The sequence below is a fragment of the Scyliorhinus canicula genome, chromosome 12 (assembly GCF_902713615.1).
Source record: "Scyliorhinus canicula chromosome 12, sScyCan1.1, whole genome shotgun sequence".
Taxonomy (NCBI): domain Eukaryota; kingdom Metazoa; phylum Chordata; class Chondrichthyes; order Carcharhiniformes; family Scyliorhinidae; genus Scyliorhinus; species Scyliorhinus canicula.
The window spans coordinates 56,380,147-56,405,786 of record NC_052157.1 but is presented as its reverse complement, the minus strand read 5'-3'; the positions used below and the strand labels follow the sequence as shown (position 1 = coordinate 56,405,786).

Sequence of the window (25,640 nt, the reverse complement as noted above, 5' to 3'; positions counted from 1 at the left end):
CACCATATCAACCCCCTCTACCCATCCCACCTGCACCTCCCCCGTTACTTCTCTCCAGAGCTCCTCCCTGACCTTTCCCCTCGTACCCCACATACAACCCAACGCGAGAAACATCACCCCAAAATGGCCCCATACAGAACATTCTCGAGCTGCTCCACCCCAACCCACAACAACCCCCTTATGCACTGTACAGAGCATGACAGAGTGCAATGCAATTAAACTTTATATGCCCAGCACTGAAAGGCCCTTCGACGAAAAAAGCAGCAATTTAACTCCAGTACAAAGATACAAAGATTACAAAAAAGGGGGGTGCAACCACCCCATAACAACCTTTCCTAATCGGTAAACAAAAACAGATAACAAAATTCAGCAGAGACAGAATGTCCCCTCACGTTCCCCCTTCAGCCCTCCCCCCAGATAATGTTCCTTAATAAAGTTATTCAACTCCACCGGCATTTCAAAGTAATATTCCCGGCCCTCGAAAGTGACCCAAAGGCCGGCCGGGTAGAGCGCCCCAAACGAAATCTGTCGCCCGTACACTGCTGTCAAAATTCATGCTCAATGAAGCTCATCAACTGCTCCATTGGCAGTGACCCTTCCCCCTCCACCATTTTTCCAATTGATGCTGCACCGCGATGCTCCGCCAACTCTTTAACCAGGGCTCGCACTGTCTTCTGTCGAGTTTGGTAACCCGCAGACATGCCCATCCGGGGGGAGAACTAATATCCCTCCAGTCTCCTTTCCGCCGAAATTCCCCAACGTTCGGGGAAAAGGGGACAGCTGGAGCCACACTGTGTGGGACAACTCACTCCATGGTCGCCACTGAAGTCATGGTTGGCCCTTAACTGGCCCACTCACAAGGAAAATTAGTGATGGGCAATAAACGTTGGCATCGTCCAGTGATTCCTCCATCTTGCATATGAATTTTTAAGAATAATAGTTGGTAACCCACAGTAAAATTATCAGCGTATTAAGAGTCAGAGAGCTTACACAGAATGAGGTCCTTTGGCCCATCATGTCTCTGCTGGCTATCATGCACCTATCTGTTCTTATCCCATTTTCCCAGGGTGTCGAAACAATGTGAAGAGACAAAGATTGGTCAGAAACAGGGGAAACAGGTCAGTCAGAAACAGGGGAATGTGTAATGGGGGACAAGGAAATGGCTGAACAACTAAGCATATTTTGGTTCTGCCTCTACAAAAGAGGACGCAAATAAGATACCAGAAATGTTGGGGAACCAGAGTTTCATGAGAGGGAGGAACTGTAGGAGGTCAATGTTAGCAGAGAAATGGTGTTGGGGAAATTGATGGGATTGAAGGCTGAAAAATCCCCTAAGCCTGATAATCTACATCCAATGTGCTTAACGAAGTGGCCTGAGAAACAGTGGATACATTAGTGGTCATCTTCCAGGATTCTAGATTCTGGAACAGTCCCTACAGATTGGAGGGTAGCTAATGTAATGCCACAATTTAAAATTGAAGGTAGGGGGTGGCACGATGGCGCAGTGGTTAGCACTGCTGCTCACGGCACCGAGGACCCGGGTTCGATCCTGGCCCCAGGACACTCTCCATGTGAAGTTTTCACCTTCTTCCTATGTCTGCGTGGGTCTCACCCCTACAATCCAAAGAAGTGCAGGGTAGGTGGATTGGCCCTAAATTGGAATTTTATTTTAAGTGGGGTCGAGAGAAAACAGGAAATAATAATGTGGAGATGCCGCCGTTGGACTGGGGTGAGCACAGTAAGAAGTCTTACAACACTAGGTTAAAGTCCAACAGGTTTGTTTCAAACACGAGCTTTCGGAGCACTGCTCCTTCCTCAGGTGAATGGAGAGGTATGTTCCAGAAACATATAGACAAAGTCAGAGATGCCAGACAATGCAAGCATTTGTGGGTTATCAAATCATTACAGATCCTGCCATCAGTAATGGGGAAAATTTTAGAATCCATTCTTAAAGGTTTTATAGCTGGGCACTTAGGAAACAGTGGCAGGATCAGGTGGAGTCAGCATGGATTTATGAAGAGGAAATCATTCTTGACAAATCTACTGGAATTATTCGAGGATGTAGCGTAGAGTAGATGAGGGGGAGCCAGTGGATGTGGTTTATTTGGACTTTCAGAAGGCTTTTGACAAAATCCCGCATAAGAGATTGGTGTGTCAATTTAATTGGCATGGGATTGGGGGCAGTGTATTGAGATGGATAGACAGGAAACAGAGGGTAGGAATTAATGGGTATTTTTCAAATTGGCAGGCAGTGGGGTACCAAAGGGATCGGTGCCAGGACCCAAGCTAATCACAATATATATTAATGATTTAGATGAGGGAATTACATTTAATATCTCCAAATTTGCATATGATACAAAGTTGGGTGGGAGGGTGAGCTGTGAGGAGGATGCAGAGATCCTTCAGTGTGATTTGGGCAGGCTGAGTGAGTGGAAAAATGCATGGCAGATGCAGCATCATTTGGATAAGTATGAGGTTATCTACTTTAGTAGCAAAAACAGGAAGGCAGATTATTATCTGAATGGCAACAAATTGAGAGGGAGGAATGCGCAATGAAACCTGGGTGTCCTTGTACACCAGTCACTGAAGGTAGGTATGCAGGTGCAGCAGGTGAATGGTATGCTGGCCTTCATTGCGAAAGTACAGGAGCAAGGGTGTCTTGCTGCAATTGTACCGGGCCTTGGTGAAGTCACATCTGGAATATTCCAGGTTTGGTCTCCTGACCTGAGGAAGGATCTCCTTGCTCTAGAGGAAGTACAGCAAATGTTTACCAGACTGATTCCTGGGATGGTGGGATTGACGTGTGAGGAGAGGGTGAGTCAGTTTGGATTGTATTCGCTGGAGTTGAAGAATCAGGGGGGGTCTCATGGAAACCTATCAAATTCTCACAGGACTGGACAGGGTAGATGCAGGAAGGATTTCCCGAAGGTGATTATGTCCAGCATCGGGGTCACAGTCTGAGGATATGGAGCGGACCGTTTAGGATTGAGATAGGGAGAAATTTCTTCACCCAAAGAGAATTTGCTACCACAGAAAGCAGTTGAGGGCAAACCATCGTGAGCAGGATTCTCCGTGGGCCGACGCTGAAATCGGGAAGGGCGATTAGACAGAGAATCGGTTGTGAAGCCAAAGTCGTGGCAGGCACTGGGCGCATGCCAGAATGCCATGCTCCGGTGCCTCGACAGCAGCGCCAATGCATTCTACTCCGTATGTACAGTAAATGCCATTCCCATATCATTCGCGGGCCTGACCCGATATTCTCCGAGGCCTTTGCAATGCTCTGCATTCGCCGGGAGGAATTACCGATGGCGAGTTTCCCTTGTGGCGTTAAAAATTGGGAAACAGGTGCCTTAGCCAATGAGGGAGAGGTAGAATATGCAGCGGCAGGACCATGGGCTGCCAGTCCTGCTTCTGGCAGGCTTGGCGGGGTGTGGGGGGGGGGGGGGGGGGGGGGGGGGAGCCTCCGCCAAGCCTTGGGGGCAGCGGAGATGACTGGGGTGGCCAGGGGATGGGCCGTGGGGTCGGTGCGACCACCCCCATGGATCCGGGGATGTTCAGGAATGAATCGCCTTTGCCACGGCCTGCAAGGCAGCCATCTTGCTGTGCATCCCACTGACAGCCCTCCATGGTCCTGGCCGTGCAGAATTACACCGTCCGTTTGGGTGCCCCCACCCCAGCACCCCCCTGCCTCTCCATGACTCGCTGCTACTCGCCAACAGGGCAGCAAGCGGCTCACCCAAGGGCAATGCCCTCAATAGCCCATGCAGGAGGGCACCGGACTGGGGCCACGGAGTGTACTACTGGCATGGGTAGAGCCAGTCGCCGTTTCCCTGGCAGCAGTAACAGGTGCCAGGATCAGAGGCCCGCACTATGCCGGGCACCGACGAGGCCAGAGGTGCAGTGGGCAGAGTGCCAGGTGGAACGGCCAGTGGTGGGTGTGGGGATGGGAGAAAGAGGGGGGGGACTTGTGGGGCCAGATTCTGCAGAGCAGACCGGGGCCACGGTATAGCCCGGTGGACCTGGTTGCGCACTGGTGTATTCACCATGCTAACATGTCTGCCTCTCACTCCCTCCAGACAATGGACTTTGGAATTCAACCCAGAATGGTGGCCTTCATCCTGGCTGCAGCAGCCCTGGGAGATGCCCTGAGGCTGTACGAGATGGAGCTGCTCGAGGAAGACCCTGCAGCGGGGGAGCCTGCCCCAGAGGGACAGGAGCCAGCCGGTGAGGATGGAGAGCCGGCCGCACAACCGGGCTGAGGAGGAGGTGGAAAGGAGGCGCCGCATGAGGCCTCGTGTGGACCGGCAGCGCCTGTTCTTCAAGGTCCTGCTGGACCAGGCATGCCGTCAAAAACTCCGGCAGGGAGACAGTGCGACATATTGGAGGACACCAGCTCCCGGTGGCCGTCAAGGTGACAGTCGCCCTGGATTTCACACAATGTGATCCTTCCAGGTATCCAATGGGGCCCTGCCCAGAATCTCACAGACCTTGATGCACAAGTGCATCCGCACTGTCACGGAGACCCTGTACGCTGGGTTAGCACAATATATCGATTTCAATGTGGAGCGAGCCCAGCAGGATGCCGGGCAGAGGGGCACGCCATCAGCACCGACATGCCCCAGCTCCAGGAGGTGATCGACGGGATGCATGTCACACTACGAGCACCAGCCCATGATGGACTGGGCTTCACAAACCGAAAGGGGTTCCACTCGGTGAATGTACAGCTGGTGTGTGACCATGAGCCACGCATCATGCGCATCATGCACCTGGTACACGGGCAATGTGCACAACGTCTTCGTCCTGGCACACTCGACGATTCCTGACCTCTTTGAGGAACACCTCCGGCTGAGGGGTTGGTTTATGGGTGACAGGGGTTATCCGCTGCGGCTATGGCTGATGACGCCTATCCGGAGGTCGCAGATCGCGTGGAGACCCGTTACACCAACGCCCATGCAGTGACCAGGGGTGTGATCGAGCAGTCCCTCAGCCTCCTGAAGATGCGGTTCAGGTGCTCTGGAAGGGCCCTCCAGTACGAGGCTAGGAGGGTATCTTACATCGTGGCAACCTGCTGCATCCTCCACAATATCGAGCAGCAGAGGGGCGATGTGCTGGAGGAGGGGGATGAACTCCAGTCCTCATCCGTCGCGGAGGATGCAGGAGAGGGCGAACATCGGCAGGACATGGGGCCCAGGCAGGCACAGGAGGCTGCAGAATGTGTGCACCTGGGTCAACATGCATGGGACTCTCTGATTAACTCCAGGTTCACTGATGAAAGGGCATAGCCAGCAGCACAGACATCCCACCCAAGCCCCCTCCCCCCAGGCAGACCACTCCCTCCCATGAACACCCTCCCTGTGCAACCCATGGGATGGAGGATGATGACAGCCCGCTCTGGGCTGAGCCCTGGTGCTCTGCATCATTTGAGAGTCACATCAAATCCCTGGGCGGTGGAGGTGTGGGAGGGGGATGGGGAGGGGGAGGGGCACCGTATCAGGGCCTGCTGGCTGGACTGGGGTCCTGAGCCAGGCCCACCCCCAACTTCCGCCCATCCCCTCCCCCCTCTCCCTTGCACCCCCTCTGCAGCCCAGACTAGCCCACCCCTCATTCCCTTCTGACAGAGCGCCGTGGCAGGTTGTAAGGTTGTGCACAGGTGCTTAATGTGAACAAATATTTTTTTTACTGTTTTTATTAAGGCCCTTGCTTATGTACATCAACAGAACCACAACAAATAGATAGAAAACAGGAATTAAAATAACAAATAAATATCTAACGCTCCACCGTCCATCCTCCCTGCCGCTACCCCCATCTCCCTATCTCCTTTTTAAAACCCCAAAGCTCTCCCCCCCCCCCCCCCCCCCCCACCCCCACCCCACTCTCCCAGCTGCTGACAACGTAACTATTCTCAAAGTAATCGATAAACGGTTTCCATCTCCAGGCAACCACCTCCACCGTCGCTCTCAAGACGAGCTTCATCTTTTTCAACCTGAGGAATTCCACAAGGTTCCTCACCCACACCCCCGGTTTCGGCAGCCCTGAGTCCCTCCATCTAGCAGGATCTGTCTCTGGGTGACCAGGGGGGAAAAAGCCAGCACTTTGGCCTTTCTCGCCCCCCCCACCAGCCCCCCCTGGGCTCCCGGGTCTTCGTACATTCCAAAGATTGCCACTTCTGAACTCGGGACCACCTTCACCCTCAGACATAACGTCAGCAAACACCCGCCAGAATCCCACCAGCTTCGGACAGGCCCAAAACATGTGGACATGTATGCGGTCCACCCGTGCACCGCCCACACCTATTCTCCACCCCCTCAAAAAACCTACTCATCCTGGCCACCGCCATATGTGTCCTGTGGACTACCTTAAATTGAATAAGGCGAAGCCGAGCACATAAAGAGGATGCGTTCACTCTCCTCAAAGCCTCCCCGCACAGCCCAGCCTCCACCTCCCTCTCCAGCTCCTCCTCCCACTTGCGGTTGACTTCTCCCATCGGGGAGCCCCCCCCCCCCCCCCCCCCCGCCCCGCCCCCCCCCCTCCAGTCCATTAGTTCTTTGTAAATCTCTGACACCCTGCCCTCACCCACCCCTGTTTTCGACACCACCCTGTCCTGCAGCCCAGGGGGGCAGCAGGTCGGGAAAGGACAGCAGCTGCTTCCTCACATAGTCCCTCAGCTGCAAATACCGGAATCCATTTCCTCTGGGCTGCTCAAACTCCTCTATTGGCCCCTCCGAGCTCGAAAAGCTGCCCCAACAAATAGGTCCCCAAAACCACTCCCACCCCGCCCACCGCCACCCCCAGAACCCTGCATCTAGCCTACCAGAAACAAACCTACAATTCCTGCAGATAAGGGCAGCACGGTGGTGCAGTAGGTTAGCACTGCTGCCTCACGTCGCCGAGGTCCCAGGTTCGATCCCGGCTCTGGGTCACTGTCCATGTGGAGTTTGCACATTCCCCCGTGTCTGTGGGGGTTTCGCCCCCACAACCCAAAAATGTGTGCAGGGTAGGTGGATTGGCCACGCTAAATTGGAAAAAATGAATTGGGTACTCTAAATTTTTTTTAAATGATTCCCGCAGATTGGTGCCCAAACCGAGGCCCCCTCCAGTCTCAGATGCTGTTGCCACAGTCTCCACACCCTCAGGGCCGCCACCACTATCGGACTTGTGGAGTACCTGGCCGGCGAGAACAGCAGGGGTGGTGTCAACAGTGCCCCTAAGCTCGAGTCCTTACAAGAGGCTGCCTCCAACCGCTCCCATACCGACCGCTCCCCCACGACCCACTAACCCTAAATCCCCCCCCCCCCCTTCCTCCCCGGAGAAACAGGAAAAGAACAACAATAACAATTTAAAAAAAGAAAATCTCAAACTGCCCAGCAATGGGGGCAGAGAGAACCAACATCCCCAAACAGCTGCTCCAAAGTTCAATGCCCTCCTTCTCCTGCCAGTCCATTGTCAACAAACTCCATCGCCTCCTCTGTTGGTCACCCAGAGGCAGGCCAGGTACAACCTCCTGAACTTCACCCACTTCTTAAAAAGGGCAGACTTTGCTTGGTAGAAACCCGCCTGTCCGCTCAGCGAGTTCCGCACCTAGGTAGCACAGTGGTTAGCACTGTTGCTTCACAGCAACAGGTTCCCAGGTTTGATTCCCGGCTTGGGTATAGGGCAGACCTGTCCTGGGCCTCAGCCACCGGCTGCACAGAGTGCCTCAGGCCTTGGACATCCTGACCCATGGCTGACAGGTTGCTGACACCCCCTCATGCAGCTCTGGCTCTGCGACTGCATCTCCACTATCGCTGGACCGCCCTTTCCAGAAGCCCAAAACCCATCTGGACAGCAGCTAGTCCCGGGGGTCGGCCCGCCCTCCGACCGTCCGCTCCCTTAGGGGTTCCTCCCTTCACCTGCCAGCTGTGTAGTACGCATCAGATCGTGCCCCAGGAGCCTCTTCACTAAAGTGCCCAACTGAGGTGAGTGTCTCTGGGATGGTGGAGGGTGTTGGAGACAGTTGTGATGGAAAGTCAGTATATTTCCCAGACTGATGCGCCGTGGTGTCTCGGTCTGTGGGTTAAAGGCTCCCGTCCGTGTCCTCTTCCTCCTCACTGCTCTCCATCTGGGTTTGAGGTTCTGGTTGGGGTCGGGGCCTGGGGACACAAGAAGGGCCCGCCTCACCACCAGGTTATCCTGCAAGGCAGAAGACAATACGCATGTTCGGACTGTGGGCTGGGGAGCCGTGTGGTGGTGGTGCTGGGTGTGGGTTTTTTTTTTGGGGGGGGGGGGGTGGAGGGGTGGTAATGGGTGTGGGTGTGGTGACACACACGTGCCATGGTAAATCACAACTCAGCGGGAGCGCACTTGGTCGCCTGTGCCGACCTCTGACTTGGAGACTACCCTCTCCCCGGGCCTACCAGTCAGGCCCAGTTCCCGCTGCTCAGCTGGGGTGAGGGGTCGCACGTCCAGCAGACGTCCCTGTTTTTTTTCCCTCTCTCAGTGGTTGTGCGCCGCTCTCTCCTGGTGTGGGAGGAGAGGTGGGGGGGAGACAGAAAATGACAGTGTTAGACAATCGGACGCATGCAACAGAGGGAGTGGATAGCTTGTGGCCTTTGTGGCCACGGTGGCAGTATGTGTGCTGGCAGGTGGTGCAGGGTGGGGACTATTTGACCCCTAGCTGGGGGGAAGAGGTGGGGGTGGGGCTCCGGGTGTGTCAGATGGGGGCTAGCGCCAGGGGCACAGTGCTGTACATTCACCCTGGCCGCCTTGAGGAGGTTGTGCGGTTTCTTCCTGCACTACTGGCTGTGATGGGCCAGGGTTTAGAGAACCCCAAAGTGTATCGTGGAGTTCACCTGACCCACAACTTTTAATAGATTGTGGTATGGGGAGCACACGGCCCACTCTACAGGTGTGGTACAGCAGAAATGGAAAAGTACTTTTTTAAGCAAAACAGTGTTTACTCTATGAACTCAAGTTAACCTTCTTAAAACATACAGTGAACATCTTAGTAACCATTAATTCAAATGAAACCCCCAAAGAATACACCACTACGTAATGCTTAAGCTTTCTTTTTAACATCCAGAAGACTTAAAAAAAACCTTTCAGCAGAAGCACATTGGGTTAAAGTCACTACTGAGAGCGGTTATTAGTTTTAAATCACCAAAGGATCGATTTACATTCTTTAGATTAGAGAGAGAGACTCTAATGCCCCTTCTGGCTGTGACTGCAGCTATCCAGCTCCGAAAACGAAACTAAAACACACCCTGCAGCAAACAGCCTAAAACTAAAGTAAAAAGCTGACAGGCAGCCCAGCTCCACCCACTCTCTGACATCACTACAGTAATAAACACGCATTTCTTAAAGGTACTCTCACTACAGATACTTATAGACACACCCATTTGTAAACACCTATTTCTTAAAGGTACTCTCACATGACATGGCTGGTCCTGGCTGTGTTGCCCATGGTGCTCACGACCTCTCCGCCCTGCACCCAGGCCCGGTGCACGGCGGCAGGTGGCAACCTCCTCCCCATCTTGGACAACAGAGTGGCTCACCTTCCCTCCACTGCGTCCAGTAGCGTCTCCAATTCAGCGTCTGTGAAGCAGGATGCCGCTCTCCTTGCTGCCACCTTGTTGGCTGGGATGAGTGTGTGTGGGGAGTCGTGTATATGGGGCTGCAGCTTGTCAGCCTCTCGAGTGGCAACCTCCTCCCCACCCTGGGTGACAGAGGGGCTCACCTTTCCTTCACTGCATCCAGTCGGGTCTCCAATTCAGCGTCTGTGAAGCAGGGTGTGGTGAATGTAATATATATATGTATATACAATAATTCACACTGTCTTTGTAAGCGCTGTAGTGCTATCCTACCACTAGGGGTAGTAGCTCTGGGAGTACTCAGGAACTTGTACTGGGCTCCACCCTTGGCTCCGCCCACGACCCCTCCCCCTAGTGCAGCTGTATAAATACCCTTGTCCAGAGTCAGCCTGAGTTCACTACGAGTTCATCAACGGGTAACAGGCTGGCTCTGAAGTAAGTTGATTAAAGCCTAGATTCATATCAGAAACATGTGTCTGGTGAATTGATGGTTCCATCAATTTAATCGACTTAAGAACAGTAAAGATCAATTATGGAATCGGTCCTCAAGCCTGGACGCTTGGAACTCGACCCGCAGGATGCAGAGGCTAAAGAAATCTGTTCCCACTGGATCCGGTGCTTCAAGGCCTACCTGGCAGAAGCGAGCACAGCCAAAATGACAGAGGACCAGAAGCTAAGTCTACTGCACGCGAGGGTGAGCCACAGAATCTCTATGCAACTAAACTTGGCCAGTTCATATACTGCGGCGCTAGCAGTTCTCGATAAAATTTATGTAAGGCCTATTAGTGCAGTTTACGCTCGCCATGTGTTCACGACTCGTCGCCAGCAGCCTACAGAATCACTCGCCGAATTTCTAACAGAACTCAATAATTTGTCCAATGACTGTAATAACCAAGCAGTTACCGCGGCTGAACACAGGGAATTGGCGGTACGCAAAGTTTTTGTAGCGGGCCTCAGGTCTAACTATGTGCGCCAACGACTGCTGGAAAAGGGGGCCCAGGACTTAGAAATGACTGTGGAAGCTGCTACCACGATGGAGGTCTCCTTCTGCAGCCTTAACTCGTTCCCCGCGGACCCCGCAACCCAATCATGGGCCCCTGACCAGCGACTCCCCCAGGCCTGTGCTACGCGAATGCCCAGCCACCATGCTGCCCCAGCCAGCCACTATGCTGCTCCAGCCTGCCACTATGCCGCTCCAGCCAGCCACTATGCTGCTCCAGCCAGCCACTATGCTGCTCCAGCCAGCCACCATGCCGCTCCAGCCAGCCACTATGCTGCTCCAGCCAGCCACCATGCTGCCCCAGCCAGCCACTATGCTGCTCCAGCCAGCCACTATGCTGCTCCAGCCAGCCACTATGCTGCTCCAGCCAGCCACTATGCTGCTCCAGCCAGCCACCATGCCGCTCCAGCCAGCCACTATGCTGCTCCAGCCAGCCACCATGCTGCCCCAGCCAGCCACTATGCTGCTCCAGCCTGCCACTATGCCGCTCCAGCCAGCCACTATGCTGCTCCAGCCAGCCACTATGCTGCTCCAGCCAGCCACTACGCTGCTCCAGCCAGCCACCATGCTGCTCCAGCCAGCCACTATGCTGCTCCAGCCAGCCACTATGCTGCTCCAGCCAGCCACTATGCTGCTCCAGCCAGCCACTATGCTGCTCCAGCCAGCCACTATGCTACTCCAGCCAGCCACTATGCTGCTCCAGCCTGCCATTTCTGCTGCCAGAATCAGCACCCGCGGCAGCACTGCCCGGCCCGCAACGCGACCTGCAGCAGCTGCAGGCGAAAAGGCCATTACACAAGAGTCTGCCTCACTAAAAGGGCCCCAGCTTCCAACTCCCCAGTGACTCGAAGTAATCGCTCCCCTCACTCGCAGGCCCGCGGGGCCCGAAACGCTGCGGCCTATGCCCCGACTCCGCCCCCTCCAGCCATGGGCAATCCATGGGGGCCGCCATCTTGGAAAACCTCCACCACGCGGCCGGCCACGTGCAGTTCGTGGGGGCCGTCATCTTGGACGCCATCTTCCTCGCCGCCCGCCACGTGCGATCCACGGGCCCGATCGGCATCTCCGCGCTCGGACAACTCTGTGGAAGAATTCTAATTTGACTATGAACTCAGAGGGCAGTCATCACGGGGCCACTCCAGCACAGCTGATCGAGACGCCGACTACCCGCAACTCAGCGCGGTCACCCTGGACCAATCACGACCAAAGAATCTACGAAACTCGATGGCAGAGGTCCATATCAACGGGTACAAAACGCCATGCCTCTTCGACTCCGGGAGCACGGAGAGCTTCATATATCCAGACCTGGTAAGACACTGTTCGCTCCCCGTTTTCCCCGTGCAGCAAACTATCTCGCTCGCTTCAGGCTCCCATTCGGTCCAGATCCAGGGGCGCACTGCCGCGACACTCACAATCCGAGGCGATAGCTACTCGAAATTCAAACTCTACGTTTTGCCCGAACTCTGCGCGCCACTCTTATTAGGCCTAGACTTCCAATGCAACCTCAAGAGCCTCACCCTCAGCTTCGGAGGGCCCCTGCCCCCACTCACGATCTGCAGCCTCGCTACGCTGCAAATCCGCCCCCCCCCCCTCTCTTCGCCAATCTCACAAAGGGCTGTAAATCCGTAGCAACTCGTAGCAGGCGGTATAGCCTGCAGGATAGGGTATTTGTCAGAGCAGAGGTCCGAAGGCTACTCAGTGAGGGGGTTATAGAGGCCAGCAATAGTCCCTGGAGAGCTCAGGTGGTGGTCGTTAAGACCAGGGAAAAGTTCCGCATGGTTGTCGATTATAGTCAGACCATAAATATATTTACGCACCTCGACGCGCATCCCCTCCCCAGGATTGCAGAGATGGTAAACCAGATCGCCCAGTACCGGCTCTTTTCCACGGTGGATCTGAAGTCTGCATACCACCAGCTCCCAATCCGCCCAGAGGGCCGCCACTACACGGCATTCGAGGCCGATGGCCGCCTCTTCCATTTCCTCCGGGTCCCTTTCGGCGTCACTAATGGGGTCTCAGTGTTCCAACGAGCAATGGACCGAATGGTGGACCAGTACGGGCTGCAGGCCATGTTTCTGTACTTGGACAATGTCACCATCTGCGGCTATGACCAGCAGGACCATGACGCCAACCTCCACCATTTTCTCCAGAAGGCACAGAAACTGAATCTCACGTACAACAAGGTTTATGCGTTTTGCGCACAACCAGACTAGCCATCCTCGGCTATGTCGTGGAAAACGGAGTCCTGGGCCCCGGCCCAGACCGTATGCGCCTCTTAGAACTCCCTCCCCCTCATTGTCCCAAGGCCCTCAAATGGTGCTTGGGATTTTTTTCCTACTACGCCCAGGGTTCCTCAATATGCGGACAAAGCCCGCCCACTCTTTAGGACCACACGATTTCCCCTGTCAGCCGAGGCATGCCAGGCCTTCGACGGCATCAAGGAGGACATCGCCAAAGCAGCCATGCAGGCGGTGGATGAATCCACCCCATTTCAGGTAGAGAGCGACGCCTCAGAGGTAGCTCTTGCAGCCATGTTAAATCAGGCAGGGAGGCCAGTTGCATTTTTCTCCCGTACCCTCTCCGCTTCAGAACTCCGACACTCTTCAGTCGAGAAAGAAGCACAAGCCATTGTGGAGGCTATCCGTCACTGGAGGCACTACCTCGCAGGTAGGAGGTTCACCCTCATCACCAACCAAAGATCGGTTGCCTTCATGTTCGACAGCTCGCAAAGGGGCAAAATTAAAAACGACAAAATTCTGAGGTGGAGGATCGAATTCTCCACCTACAATTATGATATCAAATATCGACCCAGGAAGCTCAACGAGCCTCCGGATGCCCTATCCCGTGGGACATGCGCCAGCGCGCAGACCGAACGATTTAAAGTCATCCACAATGACCTCTGCCACCCGGGGTCACCCGGCTCGCCCACTACATCAGGGCCCGAAACCTGCCTTTCTCCAACGAGGAGGTAAAAGCGGCACCAGGGACTGCCCGACCTGTGCGGAGTGCAAACCGCACTTCTATAGACCAGACCGGGCCCACCTGGTCAAGGCTTCTAGGCCCTTTGAACGCCTCACGATTGATTTCAAAGGGCCACTCCCCTCAACTAACAAGAACGTTTACTTTTTAAACGTCGTAGACGAGTTCTCCCATTTCCCATTCGCTATTCCGTGCCCCGACATGACCTCCCACACAGTCATTAGGGCCCTGCATAGCAGCTTCACCCTGTTTGGTTTCCCCAGCTATGTACACAGCGACAGGGGTTCGTCCTTCATGAGCGACGAGCTGCGTCAGTACCTGCTCGACAAGGGCATTGTCTCGAGCAAGACTACCAGCTACAACCCCAGGGGGAATTGGCAGGTGGAGAGGGAGAACGCGACGGTCTGGAAGACCGTCCTACTGACCCTCCGGTCTGGAAAGCTCCAAGTCTCCCAGTGGCAGGAAGTCCTCCCAGACACGCTCCCCGCTATTAGATCCCTTTAGTGCACGGCGACCAACCAGATCCCTCATGAGAGGCTCTTCATTTTTTCCAGGGGCACTACCACAGGGGTCTCACTTCCGGCATGGCTGAGGACGCCGGGCCCCGTACTTCTGAGGAAACACGTCAGGGCGCACAAAACCGATCCCCTTGTTGAAAAGGCGCGCCTGCTCCACTCCAACCCCCAGTATGCATTCGTCGAGTTCCCTGACGGCCGTCAGGACACAGTATCCCTCCGGGATCTGGCACCCGCCGGATCCAGCGTCCCCTCTACCCCCACAGAAGGACCCCTCACCCTACACCCCATGCTACCGCCCCCTTGCGCTCCCGAGCCCACGAGCTCACTCCACCAGTTCCGCGCCCCCGCGCCGGCCAGCCCCCAGCGCACCCAGTCCCTGGTCGAACCAGGAGAGTACGAAGCTCGGATACAACCCTCCCTGGAGTCCGCCATCGTACCCCAGCACACAACACCCATCCAGCCACCGCAAGAGGCTGCAACCCCGGTGCTCCGAAGATCACAACGGACAATTCGACACCGGACAGACTGACGTTGTAGGCCACCACCCCCGCCGGACTTGATTGTTTTGCAGGGGGTGAATGTGGTGAATGTAATATATATATATGCATATACAATAACTGGGGGCTGGCCGGCGCGGGGGCGCGGAACTGGTGGAGTGAGCTCGTGGGCTCGGGAACGCAAGGGGGCGGTAGCATGGGGTGTAGGGTGAGAGGTCCTTTTGTGAGGGTAGAGGGGGCGCTGGATCCGGCGGGTGCCAGATCCTGGAGGGATACTGTGTCCTGACGGCCTTCAGGGAACATGACGAATGCGTACTGGGGGCTGGAGTGGAGCAGGCGCACCTTTTCAACAAGGGGGTCGGTTTTGTGTGCCCTGACGTGTTTCCTCAGAAGTACGGGGCCCGGCGTCCTCAGCCATGCCGGAAGTGAGACCCCCGTGGTAGTGCCCCTGGACAAAATGAAGAGCCTCTCATGAGGGATCTGGTTGGTCGCCATGCACTAAAGGGATCTAATAGCGTGGAGCGTGTCTGGGAGGACTTCCTGCCACTGGGAGACTTGGAGCTTTCCCAAAGAGACCTGGCCCATAACAAGATAGATGTAACACTTGGAGCGAAGGGAACCAAAGGATATGGGGGAGGAGGCTGGATCAGGCTATTAAGTTGGATGATCAGCCATGATCATAATGATTGACGGACCAGGCTTGAAGGGCCGAATGGCCTCCTCCTGCTGAGATTTTCTATTTTTCATGTTTCTAACCAGTCTCTCTTCATAGCCTGAAATGTTCCAGCCCAAGCCGCATCCTGGTGAATTTCCTCTGCACCCTTTCCAGTGCAATCGTATCCTCCTATACTGAGGTGATCAGAACTACACACAGTACTCCAGCTAGAGCCGAGCCAGTGTTCTATACAGTTCCATCATAACCTCCCTGATCTTGTATTCTATACCTCGACTAATAAAGGCAAGTATCCCACATGCCTTCTTAACCACCTTATCTACCGGTCCTGCTATCTTCAGGGATCTTTGGACATGCACCCCAAGATCCCTCTGGTCATCCATCCGCTTTTGAATATTTGCAATGCAGTGTTAAAAAGCAAGGAGGTAATTAATCTTGCCAGCTGTTCTGAACGCTGTCAAGTGATTTGACATCTTGTGCATCTGTTGCACAATTCAATTGAAAACTGCTTTGTCAGTTAGTCTGTCAGGGGTGGGTGGAGGGAGGGCCTCTATCTGTCAATCAGATATTGACCTAGATTGGTTTCAGACCATATCCTCTGGGTCTGCTTACAGGTACAGTTGCAAGCCGAGCGTCTGGACACAGCAGAAGCCTGACGGGTGAGTGAGCTGCCTTATCCACTTAAGAAAAAAACATCCTTGTCAAACTGATCCAGTGTAAAAAATAGTTTGGGACGACTTTGTCACAGTTTGACAAGAGTTGTGATAAAGATCAGGGAGGTCGCAAACCAGAAATGACAGCAAAGCAACTTAGAAATCAATTAACTTGCAGTGACGAGAAATAATGCCAATCGCACAACTTAAGATTCTGTATCCCGCTTGAGTTTGTAGTTAAATAGATTCACTGGAGATGTTTTTAACTGGATATTTTCGTGCGCCGGATCTGTTCGGAGCTGCTTTTTAATGACTCATGTCACTGTCTTCAAATTGAGTGAGAAAAAAAAAATCCCCTTCTTCCTCAGGCAGGAGGTGAGCTTATCTGACTCGAAGGTACAAATTCTTGAAAATATATTATCAGCATTTCAAACCACGAAATCCACCACTGATAAAAATCAACAAACCCGATGCTGTCTCTCGCACATACACTGCACGCACACTAACACACACCTCTCACACACACACACACACACACGCTCACACATACACATATGCTCACACACACACATACGCTCACACACACACATACGCTCACACACACACATATGCTCACACAAACCTACGCTCACACATACACATATGCTCACACACACATATGTGCTCACACACACACACATATGCTCACACACACATATGCTCACACACACACACACACAAGCTCATACATATACACACACTGACATACACAGATAGCTGAATCTGGAGACCGTGATTCTCCAGATTCTCCCAGACTAGAAGTGGAGAAGAACAGTGCCACCTCAGGAACAATCTGGAAAGGTGGATGTGGCTCGAAATTGTGCTTCCTTCTTCAGGCCAGTGGCACAATTCTGTTTCACTATTGCATTAAAAAAAAAACCCTCTGCAGATCAAATCGTAACACAGCCCAGGAGGAGGCCATTCAGTCCGTCATCTCTATGCTGCCTCTTTGAAGGATTTATCTAATTAGTCCCCACTCTCCCCTCTGCTCTTTCCCCCATAGGCCTGCAAATTTCCCCATCAGTTATTTCTCCAACTCCCCCTTTTGAAAGTTCCTGTTGAATCTGCTTCCACCGCCCTTTCAGACAGCACCTTCCAGATCACAACAACTCGCTGTGTGTGAAATAAAAATTCTCCTCTTCTCCCTCCTCCGCACCACGTCCCCTCATCCTGGTTCTTTGCCCGATTCCCTTCAATCTGCGTCCCCTCTGGTTACCGAACCTCCTCCCGCTCGGAAACACTTTCTCCTTATCGACTCTCGACAAACAACCCCCTTGATTTGGAATGTCCCCGTTCAACCTCCGCCTTAACCTGCTCCACTCCGAGGAGATTACCCCAGTGCTTTCCCGATCACAAAAAGATGGCATTGACACGATGGGCCGCGTGGCCCCCTTCCTGGGCTGGACAAGTCGGTGGTTTAAGATCAATGGCTCAATAGCTCAAACCCACAGCTGAGGGAGGTTATTAAACGGGTGTTTCTGTTCTAACGGGAATGTTGTCTCTGTTTTCAGTCGGGCCGCGATGCTGAAATTGGCTCCGATCCTCCTCGTTCTACAACTCTCAGGTGATAAAAACAAAAGCAGTTGTCTGTGAAGTCAGTACATTCCCAATTAGAACAATGTGACAAAGTTGAAGATACTGACGCTTGGCGAGGGATAGTCCTTCAACATGTGCAATGATATGTATAATCTAAGGAGAGTAAAGGGTTAACAAGGTGGTGTTCTGTATCTCAACACTAGATGGCATCACTGAGTAATCTTATAAAAAGCTGCGTCTCTAAGCATTCTCGGAGAAGCTTATGGAGAAAGATAGTGCAAGGTTCTGTTAGAGCGTTGGTTATATTAGAGAGACATAATAGATTACTGTAACATAGATTCAATACTGTTATTTTCTTAGCTATTACTCAGTCAAGTGGGCAAACCATTCAAAGTAGTGTAAAATAAACTAGCATAGTTGATGTTCTTTGTAAACACTACGACATTTAGCTATCTTGGAGAACTATACAAGGAACATCACAACATGGGTGACTTATTTTTCTTTCAGGGCTTCCTGCGTGGCCGACCCTCCCGCCAGCATCACCGAATGCGGATGGAGAGAGAGACGGTAAGCATTGGGTGCTGAGAGATGCTGGGGCTGCATTGGTGATGTTACTGGTTCCGTTGGGAGTAGATGATTAGAGACATTGGGGGTGAATTGTCCACCTCCCCAATCGCATGATCCTCGGCGTCGTGCCGTCGCCGGCTGCGGGATTCTCCGTTCCATTCGCTGGCCAATGGGATTCCTTATTGTAGCTACCCCCACGTCACCGGGAAACTCACGGGCAGGGCCATGCTGGCAGCGGAAGGAGAATACGGCCAGCAGAGATTTCCCCTCACTGTGCTCGGCTTAGTGAGATGATGTAGTTAATGGGAGGAGCTAGGGGATGTAGCAGTCAGTTGTTGAGGTTTTCAGAGATAGTCTTTTGGCTGGAAGGGAGCTGAGAAGATCTCTGAAGAAATACAGCCAGAGATTCTGCATTATTCTGGCATGGTATCTGGTCTCATTCTTTCAAGAAGTATCAAGATATCTCTCTTTCTCAAAATGGAGCATCCAAGACATCTCTTTAGCAGGTATTCCTGAGGGCTAATTGTATTTAAATGTGGACTGGAATCAGAGATGGTTTTGCTGTTTGAGTGGGAATAAAGATAGCAGTTAAGGGTTATTGTGTCACTGTGTTAATTCACATTTATTGTCCATCCCTAGTTGCCCTTCAGAAGGTGGCAGTGAGTTTTCTTCTTAAACCCTGCAGTCATGTGGTGTAGGTCCACCCACAGTGCTGGTAGGGAGAGAATTCCAGGAGTTTGACGCAGCGACAGTGAAGGAACGGCCGATATATTTCCAAGTCGGGCTAGTGAATGACTTGGAGGGGAACCTCCAGGTGCTGCCCTCGTCCTTCTAGATGGTAGTCGTGGGTTTGGAAGATGCTGCCGAAGGAGCCTTGGTGACTTCTGCAATGTAACTTATAGATGATACACACGGCTGCTACTGTACATCAGTGATGGAGGGAGTGAATGTTTGTGGAAGGGGTAGTAATCAAATAGGGCTGCTTTATCCTGGATGGTGTCAAGCTTCTTGAGTGTTGTTGGAGCTGCACTCATCCAGGCAAGTGGAGAGCGTTCCATCATACTCCTGACTTGCACCTTGTAGATGGTGGACAGGATTTCGGGGAGTGGGGTCAGGAGGTGAGTTACTCGCCGTAGGATTCGGACCTCTGACCTGCTCTGGTAGCCACATTTTCTGATCAATTGCAACCCCCAGGATGTTGATTGTGGGAAATTCATTGAATGTCAAGGGACAGTGGTTAGATCCTCTCTTGTCGGAGATGGTCATTGCCTGGCACTTGTGTGTCACAATGTAACTTGTCACTTGTCAGCCCAAGCCTGGATATTGTCCAGGTCTTGCTGCATTTGAACATGGACTGCTTCATTATCTGATGAGTCGTGAATGGTGCTGAACATTGTACAGTCATCTGGAAACCTCCCCACTTCTAACCTTATGATGGAAGGCAGGTCATTGATGAAGCAGCTGAAGATAGTTGCGTCTAGGACACTACCCTGAGGAACTCCTGCAGTGATGTCCCGGAACTAAGATGACTGACCTCTAGCCACCAATATCCCAAGCTATTTACGATGCCCTAATTGCGCTCCTGCCTCCCAACATTTCAAACCAGGATTTTCAAAAACATGACTGCAGCAGTCACACACACTAACCCAGGTGTTTAACCCTTGCTGCACCAAATACATTTCAGACAATATATCTGAAATCCCTACATTGATCATATAAGACTGTGAGGAAAGGACACCTTGCTCCAGGAGCGATTTCACACAAAAATAGAGATATGCAATATTTTAAAAAACTTTGTTACTGACACAGTATTAAAATATCTTTAACATCACACCGGAAAAGATCTTACAATTAACTCTTAAACAATGCTAATCAATACAGGGATACAATAACCCTTAACTGCTATCTTTACTTCCACTTAAATAACAACAAAATAAAACTCAGCTCTCAATCCATAGTTAAATACAATTAGCCCTCAGGAATACCTGCCCTACAGAGATGTCTGGGTACCTCACTTTGAGAAAGAGAGATCTTGTGATTGCTTTAAAGAATGACCTGAGTCCTGTCAGAACCATGCAAAAACATTGCTTTATTTCCTCAGAAGCTGCTTCTCGCCTTTTTTCAGCTGATGTTGCAGCCACACAACTCGCTATCTGACCCACAACACCTGACTGCTTCAACCCATGGCTCCTCCCATTCACTGCATCACCTGACAAACTGAATGCAATGTCTCTAATTACAGAGAACATGCTTAATCTAAAAAAACGTCTATTCACACAAACTTTTACAAGGCTTTAATTGCACCTCTAATACCCACAAAGCTTAGCTGTCTTTCAAACCAGGATTCTATAAAAACATGACTGCAGCAGTCACACACACACAAACCCAGGTACGTTGCCCTTACTGCACCAAATACCTATAATATCTCTGAAATTCCTACTTTCATCACACTGGGAAAAGCTTTTCCGCAGTAATTTCTCGCTGCAATCAACCCCGGAATCTATGTTTCTCCAGCCCCTTTACCACCCTCATGAGTTCCAAAGCCTTTCCCAGCCTATTAAGGACATTATTTTATTTACAATGAGGTGACTGTGGTGATGTAGGAAATGCAATCGTTAATGTGCACACAATGTCCCTCAATGCTCCTTCAGTACTGACCCTGTAACAATGCAGCACTCCCTCAGTGCAGACCCTCAGACAGCACAGCACTCCCACAGTACTGACTCTCTGACAATGCAGCTCTCCCTCAGTGCTGACCCTCTGACAGCACAGCACTCCCACAGTACTGACTCTCTGACAGTGCTGCACTCCCTCAGTACTGACCCTCCGAGAGTGCAGCAGTCCCTCAGTACTGACCTCCAACAGTGCAGCACTCCCTCAGCACCGCCCCACCAACAGTGCAGCATTCCAGCAGGAGTGACCCTCCAGCAATGCAGCACTCCATTAGTGCTGACCCTCCAACAGTGCTGTGCTCCCTTACTACTGATCCTTCAACATTACGGCACTCCCTCAGCTGACCCTCCAACATTACAGGACTCTTTTGATACTGACCCTCCGACAGTGCAACGCTCCCTCAGTAGTGACCCACTGACAGTGCAGCACTCCTTCAGTACTGACCTTCTGACAGTGCAGCACTCTCTCGATACTGAACCTCTCACAGTGCAGCACCTGCTCAGTATTGACCCTCTGACAGTGCAGCACTTCCTCAGTACTGACCCTCTGACAGTGCAGCACTCCCTCAGCACTGACCCTCTGACAGTGCAGCGCTCCCTCAGTACTGACCCTCTGACAGTGCAGCGCTCCCTCAGTACTGACCCTCCGACACCGAAGCACTCCCTCAGTGCTGACCCTCTGACAGTGCAGCACTCCCTCAGTACTGACCCTCTGACAGTGCAGCACTCCCTCAGTACTGACCCTCTCACAGTGCAGCATACCCTCAGTACTGACCCTCGAATAGTGCAGCATACCCTCTGTACTGACCCTCTGACAGTGCAGCACTCCCTCAGTACTGTCCCTCGTACAGTGCAGCACTCCCTCAGTACTGACACTCTGATAGTGCAGCACTCCCTCAGTACTGACACTCTGACAGAGCAGCGCTCCCTCAGTACTGCCCCTCCGACAGTGCAGCACTCCCTCAGTACTGCCCCTCTGACAGTGCAGCACTCCCTCAGTACTGACCCTCTGATAGTGCAGCACTCCCTCAGTACTGCTATTCTGACAGTGCAGCACTCCCTCAGTACTGACCCTCTGACTGTGCAGCACTCCCTCAGTACTGCCCCTCTGACAGTGCAGCACTCCCTCAGTACTGACCCTCTGATAGTGCAGCACTCCCTCAGTACTGTTATTCTGACAGTGCAGCACTCCCTCAGTACTGACCCTCTGATAGTGCAGCGCTCCCTCAGTACTGTTATTCTGACAGTGCAGCATACCCTCAGTACTGACCCTTCAATAGTGCAGCACTCCCTCAGTACTGTTATTCTGACAGTGCAGCACTCCCTCAGTACTGACCCTCTGATAGTGCAGCACTCCCTCAGTACTGCCCCTCTGACAGTGCAGCACTCCCTCAGTACTGACCCTCTGACAGTGCAGCACTCCCTCAGTACTGACCCTCTGACAGTGCAGCACTCCCTCAGTACTGACCCTCTGACAGTGCAGCACTCCCTCAGTACTGTTATTCTGACAGTGCAGCACTCCCTCAGTACTGACCCTCTGACAGTGCAGCACTCCCTCAGTACTGACCCTCTGATAGTGCAGCACTCCCTCAGTACTGTTATTCTGACAGTGCAGCATACCCTCAGTACTGACCCTTCAATAGTGCAGCACTCCCTCAGTACTGTTATTCTGACAGTGCAGCACTCCCTCAGTACTGACCCTCTGATAGTGCAGCACTCCCTCAGTACTGCCCCTCTGACAGTGCAGTACTCCCTCAGTACTGACCCTCTGACAGTGCAGCACTCCCTCAGTACTGACCCTCTGACAGTGCAGCACTCCCTCAGTACTGACCCTCTGACAGTGCAGCACTCCCTCAGTACTGTTATTCTGACAATTCAGCACTCCCTCAGTACTGACCCTCTGACAGTGCAGCACTCCCTCAGTACTGACCCTCTGATAGTGCAGCACTCCCTCAGTACTGTTATTCTGACAGTGCAGCATACCCTCAGTACTGACCCTCCAATAGTGCAGCACACCCTCAGAACTGACTCTACGAGAGTGTTATAAAATGGGATCACGCGATCCCTCCCCTTCTATATGAAACATGTATTATCAAAAGTGTGCGTTGGATGAATATCTTAATTACTTTGTCCCCTGTGCTCATCTAGATGTCGGCGGGAATTTCACTGGCAGACTGGAAACTGTGCCAGGAAACATGAGGAATGGATCAAGCCTGGGACCGACGGATGCTGATGGTCTGTGATCTCTCTCTGCGTTGACTGGGTTTGGGGGTGCCTGAGGACTGGGTGGGACTGGGAGGAATGGGACAATGAATCTGTAAGCTTTGACTGCTTCTGATTCCCCCTCCTGTGGCCATCTCAGGAAGCCGTCAGCTGCGATGCTTGTCATAGTCGAATTTCCCATTGACACTCGACGAGGAAAAGATGTTATGATGTGTGTGTCAGGGGAATTGGAGAAGCCAGAACCCGGGACCATCGCTAATAAATCCAATGGCAGGTTCAGGAGAAACGTCTTTACTGTGTGGGCCAGGGTTTAGAGAACCCCAAAGTGTACCATGGAGTTCACCTGACCCACAACTTTTAATAGATTGTGGTATGGGGAGCACACGACCCACTCTACAGGTTTGGTACAGCAGAAATGGAAAAGTATTTTTTTAAAGCAAAACAATGTTTTTTCTGTAAACTCAAGTGAACATCTCTAAACCGTACAGTGAACATCTTAACAACCATTAATTCAAATACAACTGTGATGTTGTACGAAGTAAATAATGGCATGATGGGAAAACTGGTCAACTACTGGGTACAATGAAAGAAAAACTGACTTCGCATGACCTAAAGCATGAATAAGATCAGAGAAGGTCAAGTTGTTCCGAAATGCCTGGGCTCTGTAAATTCTGATAAGACTAACTCGTCATAACCCAAAGCAGTCTAAATACAACAAGATAGGGCCAGAACAAGTCTCCTCTGATTCTTAAACATGCAATCAAAAGACAAGATAATGGTATGAGACCCAGAGTCCTGAAAGGTCAGCAAGGTGATGCCTGTTTTATGATATTGCTTATGTTTCTATTTCTGATCGAATTCCTGACCAAGCTGTAGTCACGTAATCTTGATTCTGATAATGTATAAATATTGAGCGGATTCTGTGTGAAAGCACAGACTTGAAAAGGAAACAGCAGTTTTAACTGACTGCTCTCTGACTTCAAGTTTTAGCCATTTCTGCATGCAGCTGTAATTCGTAAATAAAGCTTTGTTTTGTTTTCTTAACAAGCGTTGTTGAATCTTTCTATCACAATCCAGAAGTGGGAAAAATATTGACTTCTACACAACCCCCAAAGAATACAACATTACGTAATGCTTAATAACTTCCCAAACAACATCCAGACGAAAGAAACACCTCTAAACAAGCACATTAGGTTTACATTCACTACTGAGAACATTTATAATTCTGAATTCACCAATTGATCAAGAGATAGTCTTTTGATGGCAGAGAGAACAGCAGTACACCGGCTTTGTCTGGCTTCAGCTTCAACACTGAAAACAAAACTAAAACACACCTTGCAGCCTGCACACCAACAAAAATAAAAAGCTGACAGACTGCCCAGCTCCACCCACTCTCTGACATCACTGCAGTAATAAACACCCATTTCTTAAAGGTACTCTCACTACAGATATTTATATACACACCCATTTATAAACACCCATTTCTTAAAGGTACTCCCGCATGACAGAGTGTGCAGTTTGTTGTGTGTTTGTGTGTGACTTTTTTTGTGAGTGTGCGATTTGTTGTGTGTGAGTGTGCGGTGTGAGTGTGTGTTATTTGTGTGTGCATGTGCGGTGTGAGTGTGTGATTGTTTGGTGTGTTATGTGAGAATACCTTTAAGAAATGGGTGTGAAAGAAATGTACCTTTAAGAAATGGGTGTTTATTACTGCAGTGATGTCAGAGAGTGGGTGGAGCTGGGCTGTCTGTCAGCTTTTTACTTTTGTTTTAGGCTGTTTGCTGCAGGGTGTGTTTTCGTTTCGTTTTCAGGGTTGGAGCTGAAGCCAGAGAGAGCAGGTGTACTGTTGATCTCTCTGCCATGAAAATACTATTTCTTGATCATTTGGTGAATTCAGAATTATAAATGTTCTCAGCAGTGAATGTGAACCTAATGTGCTTCTGTTAAAAGGTGTTTCTTTTGTCTTCCGGATGTTGTTTGGGAAGTTATTAAGGATTACTTAGTGTTGTATTCTTTGGGGGTTGTATTTGAATTAATGGTTGTTAAGATGTTCACTGTATGTTTTGAAAAGGTTAACTTGAGTTCACAGAATAAACATTGTTTTGCTTTAAAATATACTTTTCCATTTCTGCTGTACCACACCTGTAAAGTGGGCCGTGTGCTCCCCATACCACAATCTATTAAAAGTTGTGAGAACCACTTTGGGGTTCTCTAAACCCTGGCTCATAACAGGTGTGATTGTGTGAGTGCAGTTTGTTGTTTGCGAGTGTGCGGTGTGGAGTGTGCAGAGATTTGATTTGATTTATTATTGCCACGTGTGTTAGTATACAGTGAAGAGTATTGTTTCTTCCACACTGTACAAACAATGCATACCGTACATAGGGAAGGAAGGAGAGATTGCAGAATGTAATGTACAGTTATAGCAAGGTGAAGAGAAAAGATCAACTTAATACGAGGTAGGTCCATTCAAAAGTCTGATGGCAGTAGGGAAGAAGCTGTTCTTGAGTCGTTTGTTACGTGACCTCAAACTTTGGTATCTTTTTCCTGACGGAAGAAGGTGGAAGAGAGTATGTTCGGGGTGCGTGGGGTCCTTAATTATGCTGGCTGCCTTTCCAAGGCAGCGGGAATTGTAGATAGAGTCAATGGATCGGAGGTTGGTTTGCGTGATGGATTGGCTACATTCACTACGTTTTGTAGTTTCCTGCGGTCTTGGGCAGAGC

At 51.4% G+C, this 25,640-nt stretch overlaps 1 long non-coding RNA gene across 1 annotated transcript; it reads left to right on the top strand.

Annotated features, from left to right (window-relative positions):
• Positions 1 to 15,859: 15,859 nt before the first annotated feature.
• Positions 15,860 to 18,028, top strand: LOC119974978. Its single transcript, XR_005462626.1, has 3 exons — positions 15,860 to 15,892; positions 17,437 to 17,489; positions 17,969 to 18,028. It is a non-coding gene; the product is annotated as an uncharacterized LOC119974978 (long non-coding RNA).
• The last annotated feature ends 7,612 nt before the right edge of the window (positions 18,029 to 25,640 follow it).